The following is a 17102-nucleotide window of genomic DNA, read 5'->3' as shown; positions in this document are numbered from 1 at the left end:
TTTGGCTCTAAAAAATATATACAAGAAACTACAGTCTGTCCTCTTTCTGTAGCTTCTTATGAAACTTCAATCCGATGCTCAGAGAGAAAGTTATGACGATTTTCCCTAGGTCACCTGTTTGGAATGTAATTCAGGAGTCTGCAAAAAGACCAACTTCCTCAGATCATATCTCCGCAAATATAGCGCGAAAAGCTCTGAAATTTGGATCCGAGGTTCAGTACGATTTCTTCTCAAATGGGTTTTCTTTTCACTTCTGAAATGTCGCAGAAAAAAAGTTATAGAGAAAATGCCACGATGACCTATTTGGAGCAGCAAAACCCTAGAATCCAAAGCTCTGATACCAAATGTTATGAAACCAGCTCACAAAAAGATAGAAAAGATAGTTGAACACCTTAGAATTCAGCCTCTTCGAGGGGGCAACCTCCTTTACATTACACAAATGAACAATTCTTGGATGATTCAAATGACAAAACCTCCTTTCTATATATAGGAGTCTAAGGAGTCACAATATAACCTAGCTGACCTAACAATAATAATATAAAGCCACAAAAATAACAATAGAGGGATTCTATGGGGCACAATAATAAAAATATGGGGACAATAGGGGCGAAACAATATTAATAAGGGATAAAACTATAATAGTAATGGGGTAATCACTAGTATTATCGGGACCTAACAATGGTGCCAAGGGGACATCCCTAAATATCCCCTTATTTCTAGCCAACCAAATTCCCCAGGAGATGATGGGTGGAATATTTTTTGGATTTTCCTCTTGATTTTCTTGCCACCAGAGTTGCCAAGCCTCCATGAGAGACTTCCCTCTCCAGCCCTGCCTGATTCCCATGAGATTCAATGCGAGCTCCCAAACTTTTGAAGTGAAAGGACAAGTTAGGAAAACATGGTCTGTAGTTTCTTCTACATTTTTGCAAAGTGTACACCATCTAGGTCCGTTCTTGTTCCTTTTATGTAGATTATCCCAAGTAGGGACTTTATTCCTAAGGAGACACCAAAAGAACAACCTTGCTTTTGTTGGGCACTTCAGCTGCGAGAGGGATCTCCACCACCATTGTTGGCCTCCCTAGAATCTTCTGTCAATCTGGTAATCGTAGCCATATTTTGGGGAGTACAGGCCATTTGGGGCATGTACCCACCAAAGCTCATCTAGACAGTATCTTAACCTGACATTTGATCGAATCAAGTCTCTAACGAAGGACTGCCATATACCTCTCCACCACAAATGAATTTGAAGGGCTTCGGTAGTTTTCCAACCTTGTTTCCAAAGAGAGGACTCTTCAGGGGTCACAATCTGGTTAAGGGAGGTTATGCCTTGATTGTTGAGGAACTCCTTGATCTCCCTTGGGAGAGAAAATTGTTCGCTGCATCCCACCCACAGATCGTCCCCTATTCTTACTTTTTCCCCATTCCCAACCATCCAAGCCAACCCTTCTTCAATTATGCCTATTGATTCCAGAGTAGCCTTCCATATTGATGATGCACTGGCTGGTTTTTTATTTACTCTCCGAATCCACTCCTCCATAGGTTCAGGGTCTATATATTTTCTCTTTACTACCACTGTCCACAAGTTTTCCTTTGTTATCAGCCTCCATGCCGATTTTTCCACTAGTGAGGATGCGAAAATGGGGAGATCCTTAATACCCCAGCCTCCCCAAGCCTTTGGGATGGCTATTTTGTCCCAAGCAACCCATGGAAGGACACCCTCCTCTTTTGAACCAACCCACAGAAACTGCCCACACAGTTTCCTGATCTGAGCTAAAATTCCTTTTGGTACCCATGTGAGGGAAATCCAGTAAACCAGAATGGCCATTAGAACTGATTTGATTAGTACCAACCTGCCAGCCCTTGAAAGCCACTTATAGCTCTAGTGTTTAATCCTCTTTTCAACTTTTTCCAGCAGCGAGTGCCAATCGTGTTTTCTATAGTTATCCAGCTTCAGGTGAAAGCCTAAGTATTTGAAGTTGTCCATCATAGGCATTGTTGGATAAGGGAGGCTTGTAGAGACTCTTTTTATCTCCGCCACCGAGCAACCTTCATAAGCTATGGAAGATTTCTACTCATTTATGCTCATTCCCATAGCTTTTAAGAAAAGATCAAGTGTGATTTTCATTTTTTGGATGTCTTCTCTCACCCCATTACTGAACAAGAGGATATCATCTACAAAAAGGAGATGGGTGATGAAAAAATTTGTAGCTACTTCGATCCCTTTTATCTCCCCTCTGCACTTTGCTGCAATGATTAGCTGACTAAGACCTTCGGCCACTAGTAAGAACAACAAGGGTGACAAGGGTTATCCATGCCTCAACCCTCTCTGGATATGAAAAAATGGGGAAGAAACTCTATTGATAAGTATGCCAAAGCTTACATTTGTAATGCATCCCATGACCCAATATATGAAACCAATGCCGAACCCCATATGGGTTAAAAGTAGGCAAAGGTATATCCAACTAATTTGTCATAGGCCTTCGATAGATCTATCTTCACAATGAACCCTTTTTTCTTGCTCCTTTTCATATTGTGCATGGCTTCCTGAGAAACTCCGATGGATTCATGTATCTGTCTTCCATCTAGGAATCTGAATTGTTCTCTTGAGATTTTCTTGGAGAGGATGGGTTTTAGGCATACAACTATAACCCTTGCTATGATTTTATAAATACAATTATAAAGTGAAATAGGCATGAATTCCTCAAAATGATTTGGATTGTCAGTTTTGGGTATGAGAGATATGAAATTTGATTTGAATGGTTCATGTATCGATCCTCTGACTCTCGATTCCTCCACCACTCCAGTTAATTTGAAGCATAAAACTTCTGGATAAACAGAAATATATATAGAAATATTTTATTAATAAATGAATAGACAGGTGATGATTGTTTACAATGGGTTGCCTGGCTTATATATTGCCATGGGCACCCTTTGGGAAAGGGCATGATCTTATGATCGTGCCCTTTCGTCTAACTAAACCTAAAATTAAACAATAAACCTAAGATTAACTAATTTTTTACATAACATTACCTTCCTCTCGAAAGAATGCTTTGTCCTCAAATCATACGCAACGACGGATGTTGTTGACAAAATGCTTCATTCTCCCACGAAGAATCCTCTTCGGTAAGTCTTTCCACTTGATTATATATTCCAAAATGATCAAAGTCACACATTGTAAAAGGTCTTGGATTAATCTCTCAAGTTTCGTTTTTTGGTGATGTGGATATCGGTATGGCTTGATGTTGACAGGATCTGACCCTGCCTTGACTTCTATTTTATGCTCAAATTCCCTATTAGGTGGTATCTTCATAGGTAGGGCTTGAAATACTTTTTCATGCTTCCGCATCAGATCTTGTATCTCTGGTAACTCTTCACTGGTCATATTCGCAGATAACATTTCTAATTGTTGACATTGTACTACATAAGCAGGTGCTCCTTTTCGCCTCAACTTCATCATCTGAGATGATGATACAACTTGATTTTCTGGTGCCTGGAATCCGTGTAGTTTGTACTTTTGACCTCCCCATTTGAATTTTATGATTTGTACTTGATGGTTGGCGGCATAAGTACCTAAAGTTCGTAGCCATTGGATACCTAAGACTACATCTACTCCTCCTAACGGTACTGTGAATAATGGAGACTCTAGATTAAAGTCTTGAATCTACAAATTGACCTTATGGCATTTCCCTACCTTTTCAATCTTCTTACCATTAGCTACCATCACTTTCATGTTTGGTAAGGGAAATGAAAAAATATTGAGTCTCCTTGCCATGGTTGCATCTAAAAAATTGTGTGTGCTACCCGAGTTGATGAGAACCACTACATTGTTCTTCTTTATGTGTCCTTTTAACTTTAAGGTTTGAGGTTGTGATATACCTGTCATAGCTGATAATGACACTTGCGGAATACTTCTGTCATCTAATTCTGGTGAGAATTCTAGGGCATCTTCTGTTTCTTCTATGTTAGAACCTTCACTGTTTGAATCATGGGTTGCTTCACAATTATATAGGTTTTTTGGTTCTTTTCCTTTAACACATCTATGTTTGGGGTCCCACTTCTCACCACAACGTTTACATTTACCCTCTTTTATCCTTTGTATTTCCACATTAGATTTTTCATCTTCACAACGATGTGGTGGAACATATCTTGTATTATTTGAGTCCACATACTGGGGTATCCTTCGTCTTGCATAAGTTTTTTCCGCTTTTGACCAAAATATTGGTTCAGATTTCTTTTCGTCTATTTTTGCTTTTCGTCTTGCTACTTCTATAGATGTAATGTCATGCATCTCAAGTTCTGCTTGTAATTTGAGTCTCGAGATGTATGACTGAATTAGATGAGATTCTGATAACCCAGGTACTTGTGTTACTAAGGTCTCCCATTCTTGAGTGTATTCGTCCACACTTCTTTTTTGTCGTAACTTGATGAGTTTTGAAAAAAACTCTTCTTCTCTTACACCTTGGAATCTTTTAAAGAATGCATCTTTAAATTTTCTCCAGCTAATGACGTGTGTTGTTTTTTTCCACCACATATACCAGTTATATGCTTCTCCTTCCATTTTCATGGATGCATGGTTGAGCTTTTCGTCATCGTCATTGATGTCATATATCTCAAAGTATTCTTCTGCTTTATTTATCCATGCAACATTGTTTTTTTCATTTCCATCGAATTTAGGCATCTCGACTTTTTCCCTTCGCTGGTATGTTGCTAATGGTTGAGCGAAAAAAGGGTGTTGATTGGTAAAGTTATCCCAGAGTTGCTTGTTTGTAAAGGCTGTGTTACTCGCTTCTTGGTGGGGTGTCGCTGATTTTTTTGGGGATTCAACTTTTTCATGAGAGTCTGTTGACTTTGTTGAATCTGACGAGATGTGTTCTTGATTCTCTTCACCTTCTTTTAGTAGTTGTTCGGGTGTACAATTCGACCTTTTACACAGAATTTTCAGCATGGTTAAGACCTCTCTGATGCCTACTTCTGTCTGGACATGGTATTTTTCCATCTTTATTTCTATTCGATTTGTCGTATCGTGAAGATTTTTGATTTCATCAGCTTGCTCCCCAAGCTTGATCTGGAATTAATTTAATTTTGTATTGACCTCATCGTGGTTGCTATTTATCTTATGCTCCATCCAACAATTTTCTTGGAAATCCGCGATTGTCATTGTCGACATTGAGTGGGTTTGTGGGGGCGTGTATTTATTTACCAGCTAAAACATTTTTCCTCCTTTTTTTTTTAATTAGCTAAAATAAATTTTATACATATAAATTTTAATTAATTAAAATAAATATAATTAATTAAATTAACTTTTATATATATACTTTTTAATTAATTAAAATAATTTTAATTAATTAAATTAACTTATATATATTTATATATAACTTATAACTAAATTAAAGTTATATATCATATAACTTATAATTAAATTATAATATATGTTATATATAACTTATATATATAGTTATATTATATATGTTATATATATCCTATGGATAGTTATGTTCAACTGTAAAGTCATGCTCAGGTTGACTTTCACCCTTTCTCGTCTGACAGCAATACTAACCGCACAGAATAATAATGCAAATAAAATACCGTGATCAGTGATTTCAGTATTATTCTGATTTCAGTAATTTCAGTATTATACCGCCGATAAAATACCGTGAACTACCTCAGTTAATAATAAAACGAGAGCTTACAACATATGTTACCACGGATTAAAAAAGAGACGTCGGAACTTCAGCGTTTTCACCGCAAGTTACGCCACACGGGCCCCCGCAGAGATTATTCCACGTAGCCGCAGGCAATTGTTTTGGGTGAGTTGAGTGTCGAGGATGGACCACAGAGCTTGGGTGAAGTGATGGGGATCTCTGTGCAACAATTTAAACTGCGTAGAGCAGTTTTTCTCGACGTCTGGCGAGGGTTTCTAAAAGGGGGCGTTCTACAATAGTTTTATACTCTACTTTGTGCTCTTTTTTTCAATTCAATCGCACCTTTAAAGAAGCCCTGCACAAATCCTAGATTAACTTTGGTTCCAAATGGAAATTTTATAGCCGAAGGGTTATTAAAAAATGATTGGGCTACGGGCGTAAAATGGGAAGCGGAAAGCGGAGTGACAGGGGACGACCGAGACTGGCAGAACAGTGAGTGGCAGAGTCGGATGGCAGTAGAAAAAGAACAAAGTGGCGGAAGTGAATGGCAATTGGACCTATGCTGGATCTGTGCAACAACAGAGCAACCGAGAATCGTATCCTCTGATACCAGATGAAACATAAAACTTCTGGATAAACAGAAATATATATAAAAATATTTTATTAATAAATGAATAGACAGGTTATGATTGTTTACAATGGTTTTCCTGGCTTATATATTGCCATGGGCACCCTTTGGGAAAGGGCATGATCTTATGATCGCGCCCTTTCGTCTAACTAAACCTAAAATTAAACAATAAACCTAAAATTAACTAATTTTTTACATAACATTTGTAATGCATCCCATGACCCAATATATGAAACCAATGTCGAACCCCAGATGGGTTAAAAGTAGGCGAAGGTATATCCAACTAATTTGTCATAGGCCTTCGATAGATCTATCTTCACAATGAACCCTTTTTTCTTGCTCCTTTTCATATTGTGCATGGCTTCCTGAGAAACTCCGATGGCTTCATGTATCTGTCTTCCATCCAGGAATTTGAATTGTTCTCTTGAGATGTTCTTGGAGAGGATGGGTTTTAGGCATACAACTATAACTTTTGCTATGATTTTATAGATACAATTACAAAGCAAAATAGGCATGAATTCCTCAAAATGCTTTGGATCGTCAGTTTTGGGGATGAGGGCTATGAAATTTGAGTTGAATGGTTCATGTATCGATCCTCTGACTCTCGATTCCTCCACCACCCCAGTTAATTCATCCCCCATAAGCTCAAAAAAGTGTTGGAAGAGTTCTACCATCCATCCATCAGGCCCCAGACTCTTATCCTTCTGCATTTTTTTGAGAATTCCTTCGACTTCTCCCTTTGTAACAGATGCCATTATCATATCGTTTTCCTCATCTTCCACATATCTGGGAAACAATTGAGCCACTTGAATAACCTCTACTATAGTGGCTTCTTCTAGAGCTCTGAACATGCCTTTAAAGTGGTCCCTACCCAGGCCTGCTATCTCATCAAAGGATTTTTCTATTCCTCCCTCAGGTCATTACATTTCCCAGATAATATTGCAATTATTCCTACCTTTTGCGTAATTTTGAAAGAATTTTGTGTTTTCATCCCCAGCTGAGAGCCATAATGATCTACTTTTGAGTCTCCACTACTCCTCCATTCTGCTCAATATCTTCCTTTTTGAAATTTCTAGTTGTTTAATTCTTTCCTTTTTCTCTTCTATCTCATAGCCATCCACCTCCAAAATTTCAAGGGTCTCTAGTGTTTCCTTTATAATATTAAGCTCAACTTCTTCCCTGTTCCTTTTCTCCTTTTCCCATGCTATTGTTTCCTGTTTCAAGTATTTGATTTTTCCCATGAAAATATCAGCTAATGATAGGCCCCGATTAATAGTCACAAACATCCATGTTTCATTAAGTAAGGTATTATATACAAGGTATTTTAGCCATTCAAGGTTGAATTTAAAAGGGGAGCTTGGCTTTCTACAAGACCCTTTCCATTTCAGGATAATAGGAAAATGATCAGAATCACCACCAGATCCAATCCATTGTCTGAAAAAATTTAAATTGTTGATCAGGTCCTCCATCAGCAGAAACTGGTCCAATCTCTTGGCAACCTGGGCCTCTCCAGTTTGCCAATTCATCCAAGTAGGTCAGGATTTTATCAAGTTTACATCAATGAGCTTCCTCATCATGAGTTTAGTTGTAAAGTAGTCAGCCAAAGGCTCCGCTTAAGCATGAGGTCCCCAAGTCTTTGACATGCCCAAAGAGAAGTTAATATCCCCTCCCATCACCAAATTTGGGGCCTTCATGAAGGATTTAAGAAACAAATAGTTCCAAAATGTGACCCTATCCTGACATGGACCATAGAAATTCAGGATATTTAACTTCGATCCAAGTTCAGAAGAGTAAATCTTGACCCCCAATATCTGATCGAATCCCCAGGAATTTAGGAGTTTTATGTTTCTATCATTTAGTCCCACCACAACCCCCCCGATCTTCCTTTGGAATCCAAGGTCACAAATGACCATCCACGCATCATTTTACACAGAGATGCCTTCACCACGTCCCCATCCCCTAGGGTTTCTTGTAACAAAATAACATCCAGACAAAGATATTTGAATAATTCCTTAAGGGCTAGCTTTTTACGACTGCTAGAAAAACCTCTGCAATTGAAGGAAAGGATGATCATTTAGAAACCACCTCAAGGGACCGTGTTGTTCTAAGTTCCCCTTGTAAAGAAAGTTGTTTCCCATCCGCTATGTCCAACTTGGATTTCAACTGGGCTTTTGAGAGATTTTATTTTCTACCTCTAGATTTTCGGGGCACAAAGGGCTCCTGAGGACTCCCTAACCCACCCATGGAGGGAGGCATGAGTTATTTTTTGTCCCTAGGCCAAAGGTTATAGTGGGGTCCCGCCGAAAATGAGGGCACAGGTAGTTTTCTGGGCAATGCAGAGGAGGAGGGCACCTCTAGGCTAAGGACATGGATTGAAGTAATAATGCTATCCAGAGAATTGGAGATTTCACACTTGGAATTCATAGAGGATAATAGAGGCCTAGAGGGACCAGGCCATGATACAACATCATAAAAATAAAACAGTGATTCAGATTCAGAGGTAATGGAGGGTAAAGGAATATTGACTGACTGAGACGCTGGTTCGGTATGTATCACTTCATTCTGAGCCTCTTGATGTTGCTCGCTTCCCAACCTATATTGATTCCCATGAATACTAGGAAATGCTTACTCAAAATCCATTTTATCCAGATCAGGATCCCTCTGAACACCCTCAATCACTACTTGTCCTACTTCCTCCCCCTTGGCTGCCCCCTGCTCATGAGTCCTTGAATTTCCCTTTTGGCGCTTTCACCGACGAAACCCCAATGGAAAATCCCTCACCAGATGACCATGTTTATGACAATGGTGGCATCGGAAAGGAAATTATTCATAATCAATTATCTGAGAATGTGTATACCCCTGGATCTGGAGGTTGATTTTTTCTGCTAAACCCTCCCTTGGGTTCAATTTTACCAGTAAGCGAGCCACAATTCTGTTCTTTGTTTCCAGAAATGTCATGTCTGCTTCCAGGAATGTTCCTAGCTCATTCTTGATGGCCCTGAATACATCCTTTGTCCATAACTGAGAAGGCAGTGACCCAGACTGGAATCTCCTCCAGTTTCTCCCTTTACACATCAAATAATGGTGTCCATTTTTTGAAAAATATGGGAGAAATCCTGAAACACCAATTTCACTCGAGCACCCATTCAAGCATCTCACCTTTACTGAAGCGAACCATGAACCAACCTCTAGCTAATATAGTCACTTCTACCTGGGCCTCTGATGCTCCTTTCCATTCCTTGTTAATCCATTCAAGTATATATTGAGCCGAATAACATCTTCCTTTGGCTCTCCCAACTAAGATCAACTTTGAGGCTTCCATGGCCTTGTCCAACTGAATATCAACTCCAAGAACCAGGTTGGGACATTCCGAATTTTTCCTTATTACTTTCCCCTTTTCGCTTTGCTCCTATGGTTTGGCCATTTCTTCCCTCCCCTGATGCTGAGTTTTCCTACTCTTCCCCCACATATTCCAGATCTTCAAAAATCCTATCTAATCTCTCCTCTACCAGACTGTCTGGAAGAAGAAATCCCCTAAATTGCTTCAGATCTGTGAGCTGTGCCCATCCCTCTCGTTGCCAAGAGGTTGGGCTCTCGTTCTTCCCCAGGCCCATTGCCCTGCTTGTCTTGTATGCAGTCACTGCCACTTCCCTCCCCTAATTTCCATGGAGATTCATGGCTCTCCACCAACTTCCACTCACCACCAATGGCCTCATGTACACCCCTTGATGGAGTTGGAGTTTTTGACACGATTTGGGCCTCCTCCTTCGTTGTCCGAGGGACTAAATTCCATGTCACTGCTCTCTTAATTCTTTGAGATGAAACCCCTTCTTTAGCCTAATTTCCTAACACCAAGCACGATCTTAGTCCTTCATTCCGACACAGACCACAATTTCGAACTATGTCTTCCGGGCCTCCCGAGAGGTAAATGGGTTCAGAGTGTCTAGAGACCGTTGAAGCGACCTAATTCCCTGCTGACACCTATATTACCTGGACCCCCAAAATTGTCGAAGACTTGAAAAGGTCCTGTAAACCACTGCCAGGGCTTCAAAACCCCTCTGATGCACTATTTGGCTTTCCTGAAACTGTAAAGCCAAAACCATACCCTAAACTCCGTTTGTTAGCTACCTATACCAATAGGTTTCATATTTCATGATTGCTATGAAAAGGTCCAAATATGCTCTGCTTTGATGATTCAAAGATCACATATTTCCAAAAGAACCCAAGCTATGCTTATAGCTTGGTAAGGACTTAAATTTTGATGGATGGTCCAACAGTCTAATCTGGATAATGTCATGTTTTAAATTTTTCTAGTTGTAGAATAGAGAAAGGAGTCTGTCCAAACTGTTTAATCTTGGCAGACAAATAGTTCAGGTAGAGAAGAAAAGGCTCCCAACAGCTTAATCTGGGACCTTGGAAGAAATAAGGGTAGAAGTAGATAGAAAAAACAAGAGAAAAAGCCAAAGTAAAGAAAAGGCAGGTAAGGGTCTGCAAGTCCAAGTGCACCCTCTAAGAAGAAATAAAAAATGCTAGGCAAGTAGCTGGGTAAGTAGTTGGGGTTGCAGAAGGGTTATCTTTACCATTGCAGGTGTGTTAACTTTGTTTACCAAAGCAAAGTCAATCAATTGAGAAGGTGTTCTTCTTCATCAAGTTGCAACAAGCAGGAAGCATGTCTAACCTCCCTTCTTCCCCTTTCCATTTCATTACTAACACTCCCTCATCAGCTGAGATTCATGGAAGAAGATTATAGTTTCATGGTGGTTCTTGTTCCTTCAAAAGCCACATTTCTTGTGTAAAAATCTTTTCATTTTGATCTACTCCCTAAGCTAAGTGTTTCTCAAATAAACTTAGCTTTGTCTCCCCTAATCCACTTCTTTCATCCATATTAACTCTAACTTTACTATGTAAATCCCCTATATCACCTTTCCCCTACTAGTAGTAACACCATGGTGTATAAACCCCAAATTGTGTATAAATATCCCTCCCCTTGGCATTATAGCCATATGTTCTCTGAAAAAGGAATCAAATGATATCTGGTCACTTTGATGAACCTATACCTCCTCTCACCCCCTTGTTTCAAGTCATTCCACTCATCAAACCATCATTTGCAAAGAAAAACCCTATAAACACCCCTTCCTACCCCTAAAAACCCTTTGGAATTATGAAAAAACCCAAAAAACTCACTTTCGCCGCTTAACCAAAGTTGGCGCATATAGGTGATTTTCCAAATACATCGAAAACCTTACAAAAAACCCATACCCTAAGGTTTTCCGCCAGGCGCTGCTTTCAAAAACAAATATTAAATTATACCCGCCCGCATCCGTATCCACCGATCACATCGTCCTCCCGTCCACCGTCGGATCGGACCCATGGGATCCGACGGCCCTCATTAATATCGGAGCGGCCCCCACGACAGATAATTAGCGCCCGAGAAAATGACGAAGGGATACGTCATGGCACGGCCACGCGTCACCCTCTCGGGTCTCTTGGAGCGGCCTCTGACAAAACCAGGGCCGTATCGTGACCGTTCCGAGAGACCGTAACTGCTATGGCCCTTAACCGTAACCGCTGGCTCACTCACCGCCCGGTTCGCTGGTCCCGCGTCAGACCCACGTCATCGCCACCCTGCCATCGCATCAGTACTCTTATCTGCCCCTGTGCCAGCGTGTCTGCCACCGCATCATCCCCATGGACCAATAGTAGCTCGCCACCTCACCCGATGACTTCATGCTGACGTCATCTGAGCTTGACCCCACCCTATCACGTCATGCTGACGTCATCCGAGAAAACGCGCCAAAATGCCAAAAGTCCATATTTAGGCCAATTTTTGCGTTTTTTCGTAATTTTGCTACCAGAACTGTTGCTTTCTCTGCATGATTGTTACATCCAAGTTACACCACCTTTGTTGAAACCGACTTGGAGACGTCCAGCGCACCATTCCCACAGTCATTGGTGACCACTGCTCGCTCTTTACCAGGTATTCTCCATTAAAAACCTTCATATACCTACTCTGTTTGTGATTTCCCTCGAAAGAGCTTAAGCGACGTAAAACTCTCAAAATTCACCGGTGATTCTTGATGCCTAGCCCCCATTTACCACTGCAAGCTCTAAAACCACCAGTTGAGCCTTGATTTCCCGAGTTCTTATAAAAAAACTGTGAACTGCTCGCGCAATCGTGAAACAGTTGGTTAACCCATTAAAAACCTGCCACAGAAGACAAAGTGAGACCAGACATTGGTCTTATTCATAATTCAGACAATATTTCAATTGCTGTGTGCCCTCTTCACCCTCTGGTCCCTGAAATTCACACTTTTTGCAAGTAATTACTTCAGTATTGTTCTGCCTACTTCAGACGGTTCACTTGCAAAACAGAAGCTTAATAGACCATGGAAACTTCAATTGCACTGAACATCAAGCCTCTCAATGCCCCTCATAGGGAGTTAGAATGGAAAGCCCTGGGAGATATGGATTATCAAATGTTGGACTGGTTTCCATTAGGCTCCAAATACAATATTCAGATGCTAAATGAGTTGAAAGCCCAACAACTTAGTGGAGCTGATATCCTAGGGATTTGGGATTCAAACTTGCCCATCTACAACCTCCCCCAGGTAAATTCTATGCCAGAGTTGATCCACAGATGCCAGGAGTGCTATGATCCATGCCAAAGAGCTGTCCTCAGCCCTACAGGCTCAATTCTATTCCATATCACCCTAGAGAGCATACTAGCTTTGAGTGGATACCCTATGACCCCAACCATTTTTTTTCCCTCAGGAGGATAAAATACAAATTGGGTACCTATTCACATATCAGGCAGCCTGAGATTGAGCAGTATGCCAATGCATTAAGCTGGGAAGAGGGCACCCTAGAAGAGGAAATCACTAGTGAAGAGCTGCTAGAAAGAGAGGCCAGAAATATTCAAAAGGAAACTGACTTAGAAACTTGTGGACAAGTCCCCCTCTCATACAAAAGACAACTTGGAGCAGCTTCCTCAGCTTCAACAACACATCAGCAAGCTGCCATGAATACTCCACAGACAACCAGCAAAGGCAAAGAAAAGCAGGTGGAACAGCCACCTCCTATGACCGAGGAACAGATGGAAACACTAGGGTAGCAGCAAGAAGAACAGCAACAACGAGAAGAACAAAGGCAGGAACAGCCTGTCCAGCAAGAGCAAACAGTGGAAGCCCCTAAATCCACTGAACAAATTGTGCCTCCAAGGCAAGAAACTTCAGCTGAGGCATCAATCCTCCAAACTCCACAAAAGGAGGATACAAGCAGGAAAAGGGACAGAGAGACTCCCATTACAACATCAGCATCTCATGGGGAGAAAAGACAGAGAATTAATCCCTTCTCAGAGGAGGAAATGCCAATAGGACAGTCCTTTGGTATACCTAGCAGGGAAGCATCAGCAAGCTCCTTTCAACAGGAGCAGGATAGAGCAATGGGAGGAGAGGTGAGTTCCTCAAATCAGCAAAGGGAAGGTGGACCCAGCATTAAGCAGCAGTTCATCGACATTAAGAGGAGAAATGAGCCCATCAAGATACAGCTATATAACCATCTGTTGAACATGGCTCCCACCAATCAACAAAGACTCATGTCTGCATATGATGTGCAGGAGGGCAAAATGATCATGAGTCATTTTATGCCAATAGCAGTGCAGCCCCAATCTGCCTCTGACTACTTGAGGACTAACCTGGAAGTCCTTGCCAAGGATATCCACCCAATGGGTAAGATAGAACTGCACAAGCAAACGGGTGAGATGGTCTATGCTTCCTTGGCAGACCAAACGTTGGACAACTACAGGTTACAAAATAGCCTTAACAATACAGCCTCTCAGCTAGAGTTGGAGAGAGCATCATCCCAGGCAAAGGACAACAGAATAAGGTCCTTAGAGGACATCATCATAGAGATGGGGCATGATCCCAAAGATATCAAGGGCATACAAGAGATATTAAAATTGAGGGATGCAGACATGGCAGCCTTGAGGAGAAAGATCAAACTCCCAGCCACAATTCACCCTCAAACAGATGATGTTGCCCAGCAAAGACATGATCAACAGGCCACAACCTTGTTGATATCTCTGTATAAGCAGCTAATCCAAACTCAGGAAAAGCTGGGAGAATCGGAGGCTGCAAAAACAGCACTACAGGCAGCCTTAAAACAAAGAGAAGAAGGGCAGACCTCTCAGGCTCCTCCTCAAATCATAAACCTTGAGGAAGCTGCCCCAACTACTGTTCCTCCCCCCCAACAAACTGATCAAGCTGCACCACCTACTTCAGCACCTCCACCAACAGAACAGGCCCCTAGCTTGGACATGCAAAAGCTAAAAAATGAAATTCAAGCCCTGGAAGCTCAAATGGCAGAGCTAAATGAGACCAGGGATAAATTGGCCAAGGTGAATGACAGATATGACAAATCCAAGCAAGCGGTGGCAGAGAAGGGTAGGGAGGTGAAAGCCCTCAAAGACAGGATAAAAGAGCTAGAAAATGAGCTCAAATTAGATAAAGTTATAGCTGGGCTTAAGGCAATGCTATGGGCCAACATTGGCTAGTCTATTACTGACCAATGGCAGTATATAGAGACAATCCATGAGCAGCTAGAGCTCATCCCAAAAGCACAAGCTGAAATTCACAAGTCAAGGGCTGCTCTAGGCAACATGCCTGAAGTTGCCACCAGGATGATCAATGTGCTGAATAATAGAACAAGTACTCAACTGGCAAACATGGGAATTCCCAATAGAACTGAGGCCATTCAGTTGATCAAAAGGGTTCTCACATTGAGAAATTTGGTGCAGACATTGGAGAGAAGAACCCAGGACATGCAGACCGAGGTGAAAAGGTTCATGGATAAATTCCTGGTGCTGCAAAACAGAGGACTCCCTAGCTTACTGAACAGCGCAGGGAGACTGCTCATTCATGAGCAGTATGCTAAAAGAGTGAATGCATTTGCCACAAACGAAATCCATGAGAAGCCCAGCAGCTCAGAAGATACAGGGCCAGCTACAGGACAGACTATCTACAACAAGGTAGAAAGTCTATTTTTTATAATGAATGAGATCAATCACCTGTTTGATGTGGCACCCAATTTTTACAAGTATACAGAAGCAGAGGAGACTATGGATGCAATTCTCAGGCATCAAATCCCTACACAAGACTGGTGGGAAAATACAATACAATTTTTTTTATAAACAGTGAGTCATTCACCAAATTTTGTCTTTTAAATATGAATTATTATGCAAAGCACAGTTTAACAAAATCAGCATGCATTAAAGATTAAAGCTGAGCCAACTCAGCAAAAAAATTTTGGCCAACAAAGCAAGAGTAGGAAACCACAGCTGGCAGAGCCGAGAAGATACAACACAGCGAAAAAGTAAAGATGCATTTCCAGCATTAAAGCAAAGCGGTTCAACCGACTCAAGGACCTCCAAAGGTCAAATTATCCTCTGACAGACTTAAAGAGTAGTTATGCTGCATTCAAAGCTGTAATAACTTCTTTTCTACTTTTCTGTACGAAGTAATGAAGATATTTTCTCTCTCAGATGACTCAATGCCTGAGATATTATGTATAAACACTTCTATAAAGTCCCCTTCGCATGAGTTTGCAAGGGTTGTTGTTGATTTCTCATGAAGAAGTTCTTATGTTGTAATCCTTTCAGAAGTTTAATTGACAAGAAAGTGATGGAATTTCTCGGATTTCTGAAGTGTTCAATGCGTTCTGGTGTCTGTTGAAAACTGCTGGATTCCTGTGTATTACACAATACAATAAGTCTCTGTAACTCTCTCTGTTATGTATTTTTGATTTGTTAAAATCCATATATGTTTTCTAACTTTGAATATTTAGCAACAAGGAAAAAGAATAACTTTCAGTATTTATTCAATGAATACCCTGAGTTCAATCTGTGTTGTTAATGAATGTTTTCTTCAGCTGTAATCTTGATAAGTGTAATTCTTAATTGCTGCACTTTCAGAATACATCTTTCACAGTGACCTTTGTCACAGGAATTCAAGTTTGCTCCTGTGCAACGTGTTTCACTTTCACATCACCAGCTTAATAGAGAATTCTTAATTGCTTTCTGTTAGCTGAATGCCTCACCATTCAAGTTAAATTTGTTTGTCTGAAATACACAATTGTCCCTGCAGTTTGAACACCACCAATCCTGCATTTCAAAGCATTTCACAACTCCAGACTCCATTGCCCAATGATATATCGCTCTCTAAACACTACATCTTAAGCCCTGAAAGAAATCCTTCAACCAAAACATAAACCAAAACCTGAGCATAATACCTAGCCTAAAACACCATCATAACAGAGACAAATCATAAAGAGAGAGCCCTCTCTGATTACAGTTTGTCTAGAAACTGTGATCCAAAGATTGGTTAGTGGTTACCCCGGCCGTATTCCCTTGGGAGTCATAGGGAACAACCTGGGTGTTAACATAAATGGCGACTCCACTGGGGACTACTTGAGATTTTTTCAATTACTATACATCTTCCATAGCTACTATCAAGCCTGAAAACAGCCAAGAGGCCTTTAATCTGTTTCTGTATCACATTAACAACTTTAGGGAGGAGCTTGTTTAGGGAATCTTCATCTTAGCTCTGAAAATATATAGCCATTCCAAAATCTTCATCCAGTCCTTGCAGATATAAAAATTTCCTACAAAATCCTGAAAAACAGTTAGAAGCTGGCTCCTAAGAAAAATCCACGGCACACTAGGGAAAATCCTGACCCTAATCCACCCATCATTGTTGATAATCCAAATACCATCCCTAGAAACATCAGGAGGCAGCAAAGACAGGAGCAGCCTGCTGATTTGACCTCGGACTTAGATC

The sequence above is a fragment of the Pinus tabuliformis genome, chromosome 3_2 (assembly GCF_031772625.1).
Source record: "Pinus tabuliformis cultivar Carrire ecotype Pingquan chromosome 3_2, CPIR1, whole genome shotgun sequence".
Classification (NCBI taxonomy): domain Eukaryota; kingdom Viridiplantae; phylum Streptophyta; class Pinopsida; order Pinales; family Pinaceae; genus Pinus; species Pinus tabuliformis.
Note: the sequence above shows the minus strand (reverse complement) of the source record.